The sequence below is a fragment of the Marmota flaviventris genome, chromosome 6 (assembly GCF_047511675.1).
Source record: "Marmota flaviventris isolate mMarFla1 chromosome 6, mMarFla1.hap1, whole genome shotgun sequence".
NCBI classification, from domain to species: domain Eukaryota; kingdom Metazoa; phylum Chordata; class Mammalia; order Rodentia; family Sciuridae; genus Marmota; species Marmota flaviventris.
Window position 1 is genome coordinate 115624582 of NC_092503.1, and position 15297 is coordinate 115639878.

Below are 15297 nucleotides of genomic sequence, written 5' to 3' on the forward strand. Positions count from 1 at the left end.
GTTACTTTATCTCCAACCTAATGGCATCTTAAACTTAACATGTTTCAAAACCTAACTTCCTCATTTTCCCATCCAAAATGCTACTCTAGCTGCCTTCTTCATTTCAATAAAAGACAATTCTATCCTTCTAATTGCTTAGGCCAAAATCTTGGGAGTCCTCCTTGATTCTTTTTATCATCTCATCAATTAATAAATCCTGTTAGGTCTATCTCCAAGGTATATCAAAAATCCTAACAATTCTTCCCAACTATAGCCCTTGCCCAAGCCATTATAATCAAGATCTTGAATTACTATAATAATCTCCTAAATGGTCTTTCTGTATCCTCCTTTGCCCCCATATACCAGAGGTTAAGTAAAACTTTCAAATTTAAGTCTGATCACATTACTATTTTGATGAGATCAAATAAATGCTCATCCAGAGTAAAAACTAAAGTTCTTACCAAGGCCTATGATGACCTAAATGACCCAAATTTCTTTTTACTTCTGACTACATCTTACCAGTATTTTAGTCTTTCACTCTGCACCACATAATAGTGGCTTCTATTATTCCTGGAATATACCTTGGAACACTCTCCAATCTCAGGATCTCTATATTTGTTGTCACCTTTGCCTGACATTCCTTCTCCAGATGTTCTGGTGGTTCAGTCTTTATCTACTGCCAAGGACTAAGTATTTGTCTCCACACCCCACCTATACCCTGTCAAATTTTTGCATTGAAGTCTCAATCCCTGATATGATCATATTAGGAAGTGAGGCCTTTTGAAGATGGAGCCCTTATAAATGGATCTGCTGCCCTTATTTAAAAAAAAAAAAAGACACATAACAGAATATCTAATATATAAGGAATTCAGGCAAGAAGGTATCTGCAAATCAGGAAGAGGGCCCTCACCAAAATGGTCTATACCTTCATCTTGGATGACTTAGCCTTCAGTACTGTGAGGAGTAAATTTCTTGTTTAAGTCATCAGTCCCTGGCATTTTTGTTACAGCATCCTGTATTAAGTCATCTACTGACCTCTGTACATACAATAAGAAACCTACATATTTACACTACCTTCCTAAGCACCATCTCTCCTATTAACTATGCTAATCTTTCTCCACATCACTCATCATCATCTATTGTTCTACACATTTACATATTATATAGTTTTTTTTTACCTCTCCTCTCACAGTATAAGGTAGGACCTTAAAGGTAGAGACTTTGCCACTTTCATTTGTTATATTCCCAGTGCTAGGATAGTTCATAATATACATTATGTGTTCAGCTAAATTATCTGTAGGATGAATAAAAACAAGGCATTTTTTAAAAAATGCTAACATGTACACCACTCAAGAAGCTGCTCCTTACTCCATATACAGAGCAGAAAAGAGTCACTGACACAGAGCAGATATTCAGTAAATGTGCGAGAGAGTACAGGGAAGGGGAAGTAACAATCTAAGTTGAGGCCATGTCCTTATGAACAGAATGTTAGAAGATGAACAAGAGTTAGAAGAACTAGAAAAGCAAATCAGTGTTGAATAACTGTTTAATTCAGAATGAGGGCTGGCTTCAAAGGAGACATGGAGCTACTACCCATTTGATCCATTTAAGAAGCAGTATATTTTAATTTTGCAAAACAATAAAAACACTAAAATTATAGATAAAACTATATAGAAAGAAAATGAACAGCTTGAACCACATGGAGGAAAAAGTAGAATGTTAAGAATGGAGAGATGAAATGACAAAATAAACATACTTTAGAGCAGTGACATTTCTAGCAGAGGGTGGGGGGATAGGGAAGAGTTTGCAACAGCTGTAGCAAGAAGGAAGTTTGGCAGGAATAAAAGCATAAAGGTCAAAATGGAGATACACATTGAGACCGCATATTTACACTGCTTATTTGGAAACCAGCATTAAAGTTCATACCCAGTGATACAAAAAGAATCCTATGTGCTCCTAAGGTTATAGGAAAAAGCATTAATCACACAGTCCAATAGGGTAACAATGCAGCTATGTGAGGGCAAAGATAACGTTACTATGGGAACTTTGCTTCTAGTTTTTATTTTCTAATTATGGGTTGGAAAAAATAATATTTTCTTCTAATGTAGCATAAAAGTTTTTATAAAAAATTTTATGCAGTGTTTTCTTCTACCTCCAATAACTTTTAAAAAAAAAAAAGAAGAAGCAATTCTCAAAGCATGCTTTATATTAAGGCTATAAGTGATTAAAGAGTTCTAGTGTTGCCTGAGATACTAGAATTTCTCCCCAGTAAATAATAATCTATTTAAAGGGCATTATTTTAAAGAGGATGTTTCATCTTGAAGGTTATGTCCAACAGTAATAATACTCCTTTTTAAAGAAAGGGCAGTGAAGACCAAAGCAAATCATGACTAAGGGCTGCTATATCTTTGCCAATTTCCAGTAAGAAAAGAGTCCAAATGTCACCCAAACAGGCTGAACTATCTATAGCTCTTGCTCCTCTCTCCTCTCTGTCTTGATTCAAGAAGACAAACAGTCTCAAATGTTCTTCATCAGAACAGCAGAGCTTACATAAGGGTTAAGGATTAGATTCAGTAAGCCTAGTGCAGCACCTAAGGTATTTAAGTTTACTTAGATTCTACAGGTGATCTGGAGCTGCTATTTTAAAAGGGACACCTTCTTCAATGAGATACATTTTTTTTAACATTTATACTGTTGAGATTTCTAGTCCCACTACCACACATGAACATTCAAGTATCTTTATCTTTATTAGAAGAATGTACTATAAAATGAACTGTTTTTTCTACTACCGATTTGACGGGAACTTTTTTGGCAATAGTCACCAACAGAAAGGAAGCCTAGATAACTGTCAGAGGATTTCTAAAACAAATTAAAAACCACGAACCATTTATTCAACATCTAGAAACATACTCCTCTGTACATCACCACTGGAAGCCTCTGACTCATCATACCACAAAATGAATTTCTTTCATGCTTGGAAACCCACTTCTGATTCCTCTCCTTAGTTCTGCAAATCTGCAGTTTCTTCTAAACTGGGATTAAATTTCAAACTTCATAGAAGGTATCACAACCTGATTCAAAGACAAATCCCACCCCCTAGCCTAAATATTCTTGAATGTTTTCAAGGTCACTGATTCTCAAAGCTAAATCAACCCTATACTTAGGAAATCAAAGTTTTAAAACTGAAAAACATAGGCTCTCTGAGACCATATCTTTATTTATTTTTGAATTCTCTGTGCCTTGAACAATTAGTAAACATTCTGAAATTTTTTCACAGACATAGTTATGACAAGCCTTTTAACAAAATAAATATGAAACAAAGTTCATTTTAACTATTATTCATTAAAGGAATAAAGAACAAGGAGGAACGCATAACATCTAAGCCTCCATTTCAACCCTTTTTCTGTCACATTTTCTTGATCCATTTATCTACTGATGGGCATCGGGGCTGATTCCATAATTTGTTGTGAATCATACTACTGTAAACATTGAAGTGAATGTACTGCTATTATATGCTGATTTTAGCTCTTTTGTATAAATACCAAGAAGCAGGATGGCTGTTATATGGTGGTTCCATTTCTAGTTTTTTGAGGAACTGCCATGCCATACTGCTTTCCAGAGAGGTCATGCTCATCTGAGTCCCACCAATGTATCAGTGTACCTTTTCCCTCCACGTTCTTGCTAGCATTTATTATTATCTGTGTTCTTGAGATAAAAAGATAAAATCTTAGAGTAGTTTTGATTTGCATTTCCCTGATTGCTAGAGATGTTGAACTTGTTTTGTTGGGTTTTTTGTTTTGTTTTTTAATGTTGGCCATTTTTCCTTCTTCATTTGAGACATTTCCATTTAGTTCTTTTGCCCATTTACTGACTGGGTTATTTTATTTTGTGGTTTTTGAGGGGGCAGCATTGAGCTTTTTAAGTTATTTATATATTCTGGATGTTAATCCCCTGTCAGAGGAATGGCTGGCAAAGATCTTTCTTCCAATTCTGCAGGCTCTCCCTTTGTGCTCTTAATCATTTTCTTTATAGTGCAGAACCGTTTTAATTTGATGGCATCCCACTTGTTGATTCTTGGTTTTATTTCTTGAGCTTTAGGGGCCTTGTTGAGAAAGTCTGACGTAGGCTGATAAAAGTCCCGATTAACCCTGTTTTCTCTAGCAGTTCCAAGTTTTCTGATCTAATTCCTAAGTCTTTGATTCATTTGATTTGACTTTCGTGCAGGGTGATTAACAGGGATTTAATTTTATTCTTCTACACAGGATATCCAATTTTCCCAGAATCATTTGTTTAAAAGTATGTCTTTTCACCAACACTTTCTGGCACCTCTGTGAAGAATCAGAAGGCTGCAAGCATGTTGGTTTGTTTCTGTATCTTCTATTCTATTCCACTGGTCTTCATGTGTATTATAATACCAATACCATACAATTTTGCTACTGTAACTCTATAGCATAATTTGAAACTGGGTATTCAATTTCTAGATAGGTGATGCCTCCTGTATCACTTTTCTTGCTCCAAATTGCTTTGGCTAACTGTGGATCTCTTATTCTTCCAAATGAATTTAAGGACTTTTTTCCAGTTCATTGGTAACTGGATGAAATATGAAATACTGGATGATATATATGAATATATGGAATATATATGGATGATGATATATGGAATATTGAATCCATCTATTACTTTAGGTAGTATGGTCATTCTGACAATATAAATTCTGCCTACCCAAGAACATGAAAGGTCTTTCTGTCTTCTGATGTCTTCAATTTCTTTCTTCAGTGATCTACAGTTTTCACTCTAGCAATCTTTCACCTCCTTGGTTAGATTAATTCCACTTTTTGATTTGTTTTGTTTGAGGTTATTGTGAAAGTGGTGGTTTTGCTGAATTCTTTCTCAGCTGAATCACTGTTGGAGTATAGGAAATCTATTGATTTATGAATGTTGATCATGTATCTCTGCTATTTTACTGAATTCATTTATCAGCTCTAGAAGTCTTCTGGTGAAATTTTTGGAGTCTTCTATATATAGGATCATGTCATCAACAAACAGATATTTTGAATTCCTCTTTTCCTATTTGTATCCCTTTAATTTCCTTCTCTTGTCTGACTGTTCTGGCTATAGAGTTTCTAGAACTATGTTGAATAAAAGTAGTGAGAGAAAGGATATCTTTGTCTTGTTCCTGATTTTCAATGAAAAGCTTTCAGGTTTTTTCCATTCAGTATGATGTTCTTTGGGTTTATCACGTACATCTTTGTAATGCTGAGGTAAGTTCCTTCTATCCCTAGTTTTTCCATCGTTGTTAACATGAATGGTTGATGTATTTTTATCAAAAGCCATTTCTGTGTCTATTGAGATGATCTTATGATTTTTGTTCTTTAGTCTACTTAAGTGATGAACTATATTTATTGATTTGCATATGTTGAAACAACCTTACATCCCTGTGATGAAGCCTATTTGATCATGGTATATTATCTTAATGTGTTTTTGAATGTGGTTTGCTAATGTTTTATTAAAGATTTTTGCATCTATGTTCATCAGCGATATTGATCTGTAGTTTTCTTTCCTGATGTGTCTTTTTTCGCTTTTCATAATCAGGGTTATACTGGTTTCATAGAATGTATTTAGGGGTATTCCCTTCCTTTCAATTTTATGGAATAATTTGAGAAGACTGGTGTTAGTTCTTCTTTAAGTTGGAAGAACTCATCAAAGAATCCTGGGCTTTTCTTAAAAAGCTTTTAATTGTTTTTTTCAATTTCATTACTTGATATTGGTCTGTTTAGGTTTTCTATATCTTCCTGGATCAATTCAGGCAAACACTATGTGTCCAGAAATTTCTCAATGTCATCTAGATTTTCTTGTTTACTAGTATAAATTTTTAAAATAGTTTCTAATGATCCTCTGAATTTCAGAAGTGTCTGTGATGATATCTTCTTTTTCTTCTCTAATTTTGCTGATTTGGCTCTTCTCTCTCTCTCTCTCTCTTTTTTTTGGTTAGGTTATCAATTTTCAAAGAACCAACTCTATTGAGTTGATCCTGTATATTCTTTTTCTATCCTCAATTTCATTAATTTTTGCTCTGATCTTTATTATTTTCTGTCTTCTACTGATTCCACAGAGAAAATTTAAAACATAAAATTTCTTCACTATTACCACTATCCAGAGTCAAACACTATACATTTTGGTGTTTCACATTTTTAAAAAAAAAAAAAAAAAACTCTACATATAGTATACAGATACCTATTTCACAAAACTAAAACAGTACAGCAATTTATTTCAGTTTGTTTCTTTCATTCAAAAATATACTTGATAGAAAAATTATAATTATATAAACTTATTAAAATTTTATAATTCTAAAATTAGCATTCTAGAGAACCTACCTAACCATAACTAGAAATCATTAGAATATCTTGAAGTGCAATTACAGAAATCACAGATAGGAGACTGATATTGGTTCGCAATTAGGTAAAACTTTCAAACAGAATACCAAGGGATTGGGAGCGTGACTCATGTAGAACACTTGCTTAGCATGTAGGAAGCCTTGGTTCAATTCCTAGCAACTCACATGCCACCAAAAAATAAAGAAAGAATATCAAAGAAAAGCCCTCATCTTTGTAATTTTGAAGTAATGATTACAACTCTCATATTATTCTAGATTATGATTATGATATTGCTCTGATTTATAAGTGCTGGTCTCATCATGATGTAGTTTTTGTTTAAGTGTTCCTAATTTCTCAGAATATAAGTTATGTTTATGAATAAAATAGGATCCTAAAACAGACCAAATTCTCCTATCACCACCAGCCTATCTAACATCCTCTAGGCTAAAAGTACCAGCTAGGTACAGGTGCTCCTCAAGTCAATGATTTTTATTATTATTTTAAGAAAATCTTGTACTTTAAATCTATTCCTTGTCCCCTTGCTATGTTTTCCTGGTGCCTTTAGAAGTATATTTCAATGGGGGGGGGGGGGTGGTTTAAATGTGTGTATGAAACCATGCATTAGAAATAAGTCAAGAGGCTCGGGTTGTGGCTCAATGGTAGAGCGTTTGCCTCACATGCATGAGGCCCTGGGTTCAATTCTCAGCACCGCATATAAATAAATGAATAAAATAAAGGTCCATCAACAACTTAAAAAAAAAAAAAAAAAAAGTCAAAAGCAGAGAAAATAAATTCCCATGATTCTCCAGGAGGGCTCTACTTCACCAAGCAAGGTGCTGCTTAACCTAACAATTAATTTTAATATTGTAGCAGGAAATACTTTTTCCTTTACTTTTTAATCTGGGAACAAGAACAAATCGAGTAATAGAATGTCAACATTAATTTAAGGGGAGACCAAAAAAAATGACTTAATAACACTGCAGCAGGATTAATATTGTACAATAGATCATGCAGCCATAAAACTCTTGACAAATTCATTTTTGTATCACTGTATATTTCTACTAATAGGGCAGGGCATATCTAAAAGGCTATTAATACTACTGCACAATGTCGATCAAATTACACTGAAGGAGAAGCATTTAGCAGGCGATAGGAAAAGAAAGAGAACTGTCCTCACCCATCTGCAGCTTGCATTTAAATACAGCATAGAGAATAAGGCTGAGTGATTTGAAACAGAAGGCTAACACTTAATTGAAATCAAATGGTACAACTCAGAATATGGGTTGATGGTCACCAAGAAATCTGCTTCTATTTTAAGACAAGGAATTAAGACTGAAAAATAGCAATGATAGGGAGAGATTCTACTGCAATAGATTGAAACAAGGTACCAAATCAGTAGACCAAATAGAGGGATTCTAGTCTAGTCTAAATCAAAAGAAGATACCTGGACCTTACACAAAATGTACAATAAAAATAACTTCTGTTTCCAGGCTTTAAGGGACAACATTTATTCTCCTGCCTGAAACAACCAAATAACCCAGACAAAAGTGCATGAATTTTTAAATCTCTGGACATCTGGGGGAAAAAAGGACAGTGATCCCAGAAAGATGGAAAACAAAGAAAACCAATCCTATAACTGTCTCTCCATGAAGAGTTTTCAGGTTGAGGGGAAGGGAAGGGAATAGGAGATGGAGCTCAACAGTAGTCCTAGCTTTGTGGGCAAGGAAACTACATGCAGCTACAGTTCAGGTGGGTCCTATTACCTGGCTTAATGCTCTGCTCTTGCCATAGTAAAACTCTTAATTTTTGAGAAAAGAGCCTACAATTTCATTTTACACTGGGCTCTACAAATTATATGGCTGGTCCTGCCCAGCAGATGCCCTGAGCTGAGGAAATGACTGAGTCTGGTGAGAACAAAACAGCTAGAGTTCATAGAACAGAATAAGAAGCAAGAGCTGTCTATGGGTAGAATATTTAGCAGAGTACAGATCAATACATTCATATGAAAAAACTTCAGAGGTCAGGAAAAGACCCATCTGAAAGACTTAACAGGAACAATGTCTCAACAGAGCCTGCTCTCAAAGATCAGACTAAAAATACCTGTAATTCAGGGGCTCTGGGTAGAGTACTCAAAAAGGTCTTACCAGAGAAATAAGAGAATAACTAACCCTAGACTAAAAATCACTTCAAATTCAACTTAAAAAACAACAACAACAAAAAAAAATAACACAAGAAAAATCCCCAAAGTAGGACTTCAAAAGATCAATTTGTTTCCAAGAACAACAGTCCTCTCCTATCTGCAGTTTTGCTTTCTGCAACTTTAGTTTCCAGAGGCTAACCATCATTAAAAAGTATTAAACAGAAAATTCCAGAAATAAACAATTTCATATTCATATAATTTTATCACAGTATATTGTTATAAGTATCTTATTTTATTACTATTGTTAATCTATTACTTTGCCTAATTCATAAATTCACTTTTATCATAAGCATGTCTATATAGGGAGAAAATACAGTATATGAATGGTTTGAATCTATCCATGGCTACAGAAAACCACTAAGGGTCTTAGAATACAAAAGGAGATGATGCTGCAACTTAACTGTATCCCAGAACAAAGCTCAATAAGATATAGGTAATAAAGTAACATTTAGCAACCAAGAAGGTAAAATTCACAAGACCTGGTATTCAAAGATGGCCAGCAATACACAGAAGAATAAGCATAATGAGCCCTACAATAAAAGGCAACCAACCAAGAACAGACACAGATATTAGAATTAGCAGAAGTAGATATTAAAACAACAGAGAAGAAATTTGCAGGTTACCAATAAAGCAGAACTTAGGTGAAAATTTATAAATTTCGTTGGAAAATAAGGTATCAGCAGGGCACAGTGATGTTTGCTGTAATCCCATCAAACTCGGGAGGCTGAGGCAGGATCCCAAGTTTGAGATCAGCCTGAGCAATTTGTGAAACCCTGCCTCAAAATGAAATATAAAATTAAGGACTGGAGATACAGCTCTCTGGTAGAGTGTCCCTGGGTTCAACCACTAATCCTGAAACATGAAAGAGAAAGGGACAGGAATATGGATTAAGGGTAGGGAAAACAGAAAGGGGATCATCAATAAATTCAGCTTGCACCTTAAGAAACTAGAAAATGAAGAACAAATTAAACTAAGAGCAAGAAGAAGAAAGGAAATGATAAAGATTAAAGTGAAAATTCCATGAAATAGAAAGCACAAAAATAAGAAAAGCTGGTTCCTGGAGATGGACTAGTTCTGTAGATAAACTTTTAGCCCAAGTGACTAGGGGAAAAAAATAGAAAAGGTACATACACATTGTCAAAAATATCAGATATCAGAGGTAACTTCATTATAGTCTGGAGATAGTAAAAACATAAAGAAGTATTATGAACTTCATGCCTTAAAAGGATAATGGATCACAACCAAATGGGAATTATCTCCAAAATGCAGAACTGATTTAAAGTTCATAAATCAGTGTAATTAAATTACCATATTAACAAATTCAGAAAAACCATATGATCATCCAAGACATATAAAAAAGCATTTACAAAATTCAATATTCAGTCTTGATTTAAAAATAAAACTCTCAATAAAATAGAAATAGAAGGGAATTTTCCACAACCTAATCAAGCACATCTATGAAAACCTATAGCTAGCCTCACATTTACCAGGTATCTGACTAGACATGAAAAAGTGATACTGCCTTATTTTTATTGTTAAAACTTATTTTAACTTATTTTTATAGGCATCATAATAGAACATTCAAGGAATCAGCAATAAAGCTACTAGAACTAATATTAAGCTTACTCAGGTGCCAGGATACAAAAACAATGTAGTAGCCAAACAGAAACAGGAAAATCTTAAATTCCCTTTAAAAATAGCACCAAATATATTAAATGCTTAGAAATATGATGACAAATGTGAAAGACCAATACAACAAAGACTACAAAATATTGTTGAGAAAGAGGTTTAAATAAATGAAGAAAGATCTCTTGACCACAGATTGAAAGACTCAGCATTGTTAAGGTGCCACTCTACTGAGCTGACATACAGATTCACAGCAATCCCTATCATCAACCCAGCAAACTTCTTTGTAGAAACTGACAAACTAATTTGAAAACTCATAATGAAATGGAAAGAACCTAGAATAGCCCAAATAATTCTAGAAAAAAAAGATGAATAAGTTGAAATAAATAATTATTGATGCCTGATTTTAAGAATTATTATAAAACTTCAGTAATCAAGAGAGAATGGTATTGGCGTAATGACAGACAAAAAGAGTAATGTAACGTATCAAAAAATGCAGTCCAGAAACAAACCCCACATATACAGGAACAACTCGTTTTTGGACAAAGACATAAAACTATAAAACTTCTTAAAGAAAACATAGGAGAAAATCTTTAAAAGTATATTCTTAAAAAAAAAAAAAAAGATACACTGAACTTCACTGGAATTAAGCTTCAAGCTTCCATTCTTTGAAAGTCATCATTAAGAGAAATATCAACCAAAGAGTGTTGCAAAAATCTTTGCAAACATGGGGGGGTGTTATCCAGAATATTCAAAAATTACTTTAAAATGTCATTAATAATAAAATGAACAACCCAATTTTAAAATGGGCAAAAAAAGATTGACAGTCCACCAAAAAAGATACATGAATAGCATATAAGTGCATGAAAAGCTACTCGATATTATTAGAAGAATGCAAATTATGACCACAATGAGGCACCAAAACATACATACTACAAGACATAAAATTAAGGAGAATGACACCAAGCCAAACTGTGGGGAAGATACAGAGGAAGTGGAACTCCTATATACTGCTCATAGGAGCATTTCACAGTATAACCACTTTGGAAAAGAGTGGCAGTTTGTATAAGCTAGTCATTCCATTTCTAGGCATTTACCCAAAAGAAAATGACTATCATATAAAGACTTGCATGTGAGTGTTCACAGTAGCTTTATTTGAAATAGCCAAAACCTGAAAACAATCAAAAGGCCCATCAACAGATAAATAAGCAACCTATGGTAATATTCACACAACGGATGCTACTGTATTAATCCATTTTCTGTTACTATAACTGATGTTAATAAAAGAAAATGAGGTTTACTTAGCTTACAGTTCTGGAGGTTGAAAGCCAAGATGAGGTGACCCCCCATCTATTGGGTCTCTGGTCAAAGTTGGGTAGCAGCATACCACATAGCAGATAACATCATGTGGGAAAGGAGTGAAAGGGACAAGTGAGTAAATATATATATAGTCAAAAGATTCAGGGGAGATGGCAGGCTCTCTTATAGGAACCTATTCTCATGGAAACAAATCCACTCCTCAAGACCAGCATTAATCTATTCCAAGGGTGGAGCCCAGGGGACCTAATTACCTTTCACTAGGTCTATCTCTAAAGGTTCTACCACCTTAACACTGACAAGCTGGAATCAAGCCTCTAGCAACAGCGGACACACTATCCATTTTCAGACTGTAACAACTACTTACCAATAGGAAGGAATGAACTTCTGATATAGGCAGCAATATAGATGAAATCTATATTGACAGAAGCCAGACTCCCCCAAAGAAGAGTATATGCTGTGTAATTCTATTTATTTAAAAGCATAGAAAATGCAAATTAATTTATAGTAACAAAAAGCAGATCACCTTGATTGCCTGAGAGGAAAGTAAAGCAAGGGTGGCAAGAGAGAGATTATAAAGGGCTGAGAGAAAATACAGATGATGAATATGCTCACCATCGAAATCTGATAATTTCACAGGTGTATATAAAAGCAATTCTTGAATAAACACAGTATCCTTCAAAAATCTCCCTTGTGTTTCTGCATTACAACTACAAATGCTTTTATATTCAATGAAATGTTCTGGTCAGTCCCTCTGCCAAGTTTATCTTCCTATAAGCCTATTTATCAGTTGTGGATTAATCTAGGTTATATAGAGAATAAGGGTACTGGTGCTATAGGTAAGACCCTATTTATAAAAGGCCAAATTAGCCTTCACTTCACAGCACCTGCTAAAAAACACTTTTCTGATTCACAAAATGAATCTGAATGAAACAGTCATTTCTCTTCATTACTTAGACTTCACAAAAATAAGATTTCCTGCTGTGATAGTGCAAGCAGGAAATTGAGGCAGCTTATAATGACGTCCATGGAAATGTGAGGCAACTGTCCATTAGTTCATGGCTAACTGGCCAGGGTCTTGGGCAAAGTATGCCTCATTTCACCCAATGTTATTTTTTGGGTACACTAATTTATTTTCCTCTTGATCATTATTAGTTAACCTTTTGATTAAATTTCAATTGACAACCTGAATTAACTTAATGATAATGACAAACTTTTGAGGTGACAGAGAGGAGCCTGTAAAACTATCTTACAAAATAAGGACACTACTTTAGCAATGACATTAACTCCCTAATTCACCTACATATGAAATTTTCTTAAAGCACAGCATATTTGTGGGAAAAAAACTTTACAGAGAAAACAAGTTAAAAATGTAAAAGTAATAGGGTATGGGGAGTAGCCAAAAGACTAACTATATGTTGAGAAAAGGCAAAAGCTGCTACCTCTCCTTCAAGTTCAGCAATTCTAAATAAAGCAAAAGTTGATTATTTTCATGCAAACAGTAGGCAATAAACTCTCAGGTCACTAAAACTCTCTCTCTGAGATAGAGAACTAATCTAACCTATAACACAATATACTGGTAACTGTATTACTCATCTAAGGATACAGTAAATTCTTCCTAAGTAGATGAAAAATAACATTGCAGAATTTTCCCAGATGTAAAACTAAGAAGGAATAGAGGGCAGTTCTTAAATTATTGCACAGAAAAGTCAAGAAGACTGATTAAAAAAAAAAAAAAATCTGAATCTATGCAGTATTTAACCTTCAGCTTTAAAAAATATCACAAAACACAACCTTCAGAACATCTAGCTTAGTACTCAGTATAAAGCAGAAGAGGTGTGCTGGGTTTTTTTTTTTTTTTTTTTTTTTTTTTTTGGGGGGGGGGGTACGTCATCACATGCAGCTATTTAGATTAATTAAAATGAAATAAAATGCAAAAGCCATTTCTTCAGTCACACTAGCCACATTTAAAGCTCTCAATAATTACATAGGGCTGGTAGCTACAATACTGTATAGCACAGATTTTATATATATATTTCTATCATCACAGAAAATTTATTAGAGATACTCAAGTTTAAAATATGATGGTGGCTCTCTTTCACAAACTTTCATCCTTAAGCTATTTTCATAAATGAGAAATGTAATATAGTTTTGTGAACCCAAGCTTTTCAAAGTTTAAATTCTGAGGCCACCATGAAATGAAATTAGCTTCAAACACCATTAACCTAGAAGAGAGTGCAGAATTTTTTCATCCTATAAAATTTTCTTTATCTTAGGGGTATTTAACTATCTGAAAACTACCATCAATAATCTATGGTACTCAAAGTTGTTATACCCCCTTTGAAACATTTGAAGACTTACAGAAAACCATGAGAGTTTCACCAAATTAGCAAATGAGAGAAATATGAAAAAGCAAAAATAATATATATAGTGACATGGTATCTGATAATTTTGACAAATGAACTCAGGCAAGGAAATGCCAACAAAATTAAGTGCAAAGTTTTTTTCCAAAATAATTTATCACTTTATTAATAGATGTAAATGTTGAACTGCATTAATAATTCAGATAAGCAGAATCTTCACTGAAGCTGTACATTACTGACTTCACAGAACTTGTCTTTAGTTGACTTGTAACAATACTGCTCTAATCCTAGATTACAGTCAATAGTAGAGATGAATATTATTTGTCACCTGCCTCTTTTACTTAAGTCTCTGCCTGCCAAAATAAAATCTTGCCCTGTTTATCATATATAATAAGGCCAAAAACCTTAAAATGAAAGGGCAAAAGTATAACATCTGGTCTAATTATCAATGTACTAATAATATAATCCCATTCAAAAAAAATAATAGCTATTATGACTCTTAAATGTTTCAAATCATACTTGGTATGTCCTAACACTTTACAAAGTCTCAAAATAAACACTCTTGAAATTCATATACCTGCAAAAGTCCAAAAATGTTGGGCAGCCACATCTGTTATTTCAATACCATATCTAATGTTTATCATACATCTGGAGATGTATTTTTATTAAGAAAAGAGTCATCGATTATTCCTGGAACCTCATAAAGGCAAAGACAAACACAGAATGGCTGACAAAATAGAAAGATCAGCATGATGAATGGATATTGTTAAAGAGAGGTTTATGTGCTAAACCCAGCTTTATTGTGGGTCCTCTGTGTGCAGCTGGAGAAACAGCTGGTGCCTCAGTCATCTTAAAAAAGAAAAGAAGGATACTGTCCCTCGTGTGGTAAAACAGCTTGATCCTATCAAACCTAGCAAATTGCCATTAGGTTAAAAACAGGAGGGAGGCTGAGTTCAAAGGAAGGCGGGGGGTGGGGGGTGTACACTACTCAACTTTGGTCTTCCATTTTTTCCTTGAGAGGCAACTATTTAATAAGGAAAAATTAGAAGAGTGAAGCAAATGCCATATGAAACTCTGTTTCTGCCATGAAGCCAGAGGGAAAACAATGCAATATGGGAAACAAATATTGTTACTTCAGGAAAAAAGTAAGTAAATTTCAGAAATAAACATGAGATGATGACTAAAATGAATCAAGAAACTGGTCCACTTTAGAATAACTTGACAACATGAGGAAGTATGCCCGAAAACTTCAACCACCCATCAATAACAAACTTGAAAGTGTTCACCTTGCTACTCTGCAGTCAAATCAACGAGTATCAAAACCAAATGTTTAGTCTCAACTTGTGAGATATTCCCACACACAAATACACAGAACAGCATTTCATTCATCTACAAATTGTGCTTGAGTGTATACAGTGAGAGAGCTGTTCATTAACTG

At 34.1% G+C, this 15297-nt stretch overlaps 1 protein-coding gene across 1 annotated transcript in view; it reads right to left on the bottom strand.

Annotated features, from left to right (window-relative positions):
• Zfand3 (zinc finger AN1-type containing 3) overlaps positions 1–15297 on the bottom strand; it is a 313535-nt gene that overhangs the window by 171711 nt on the left and 126527 nt on the right. The gene's annotated exons all lie outside the window — the stretch shown is intronic.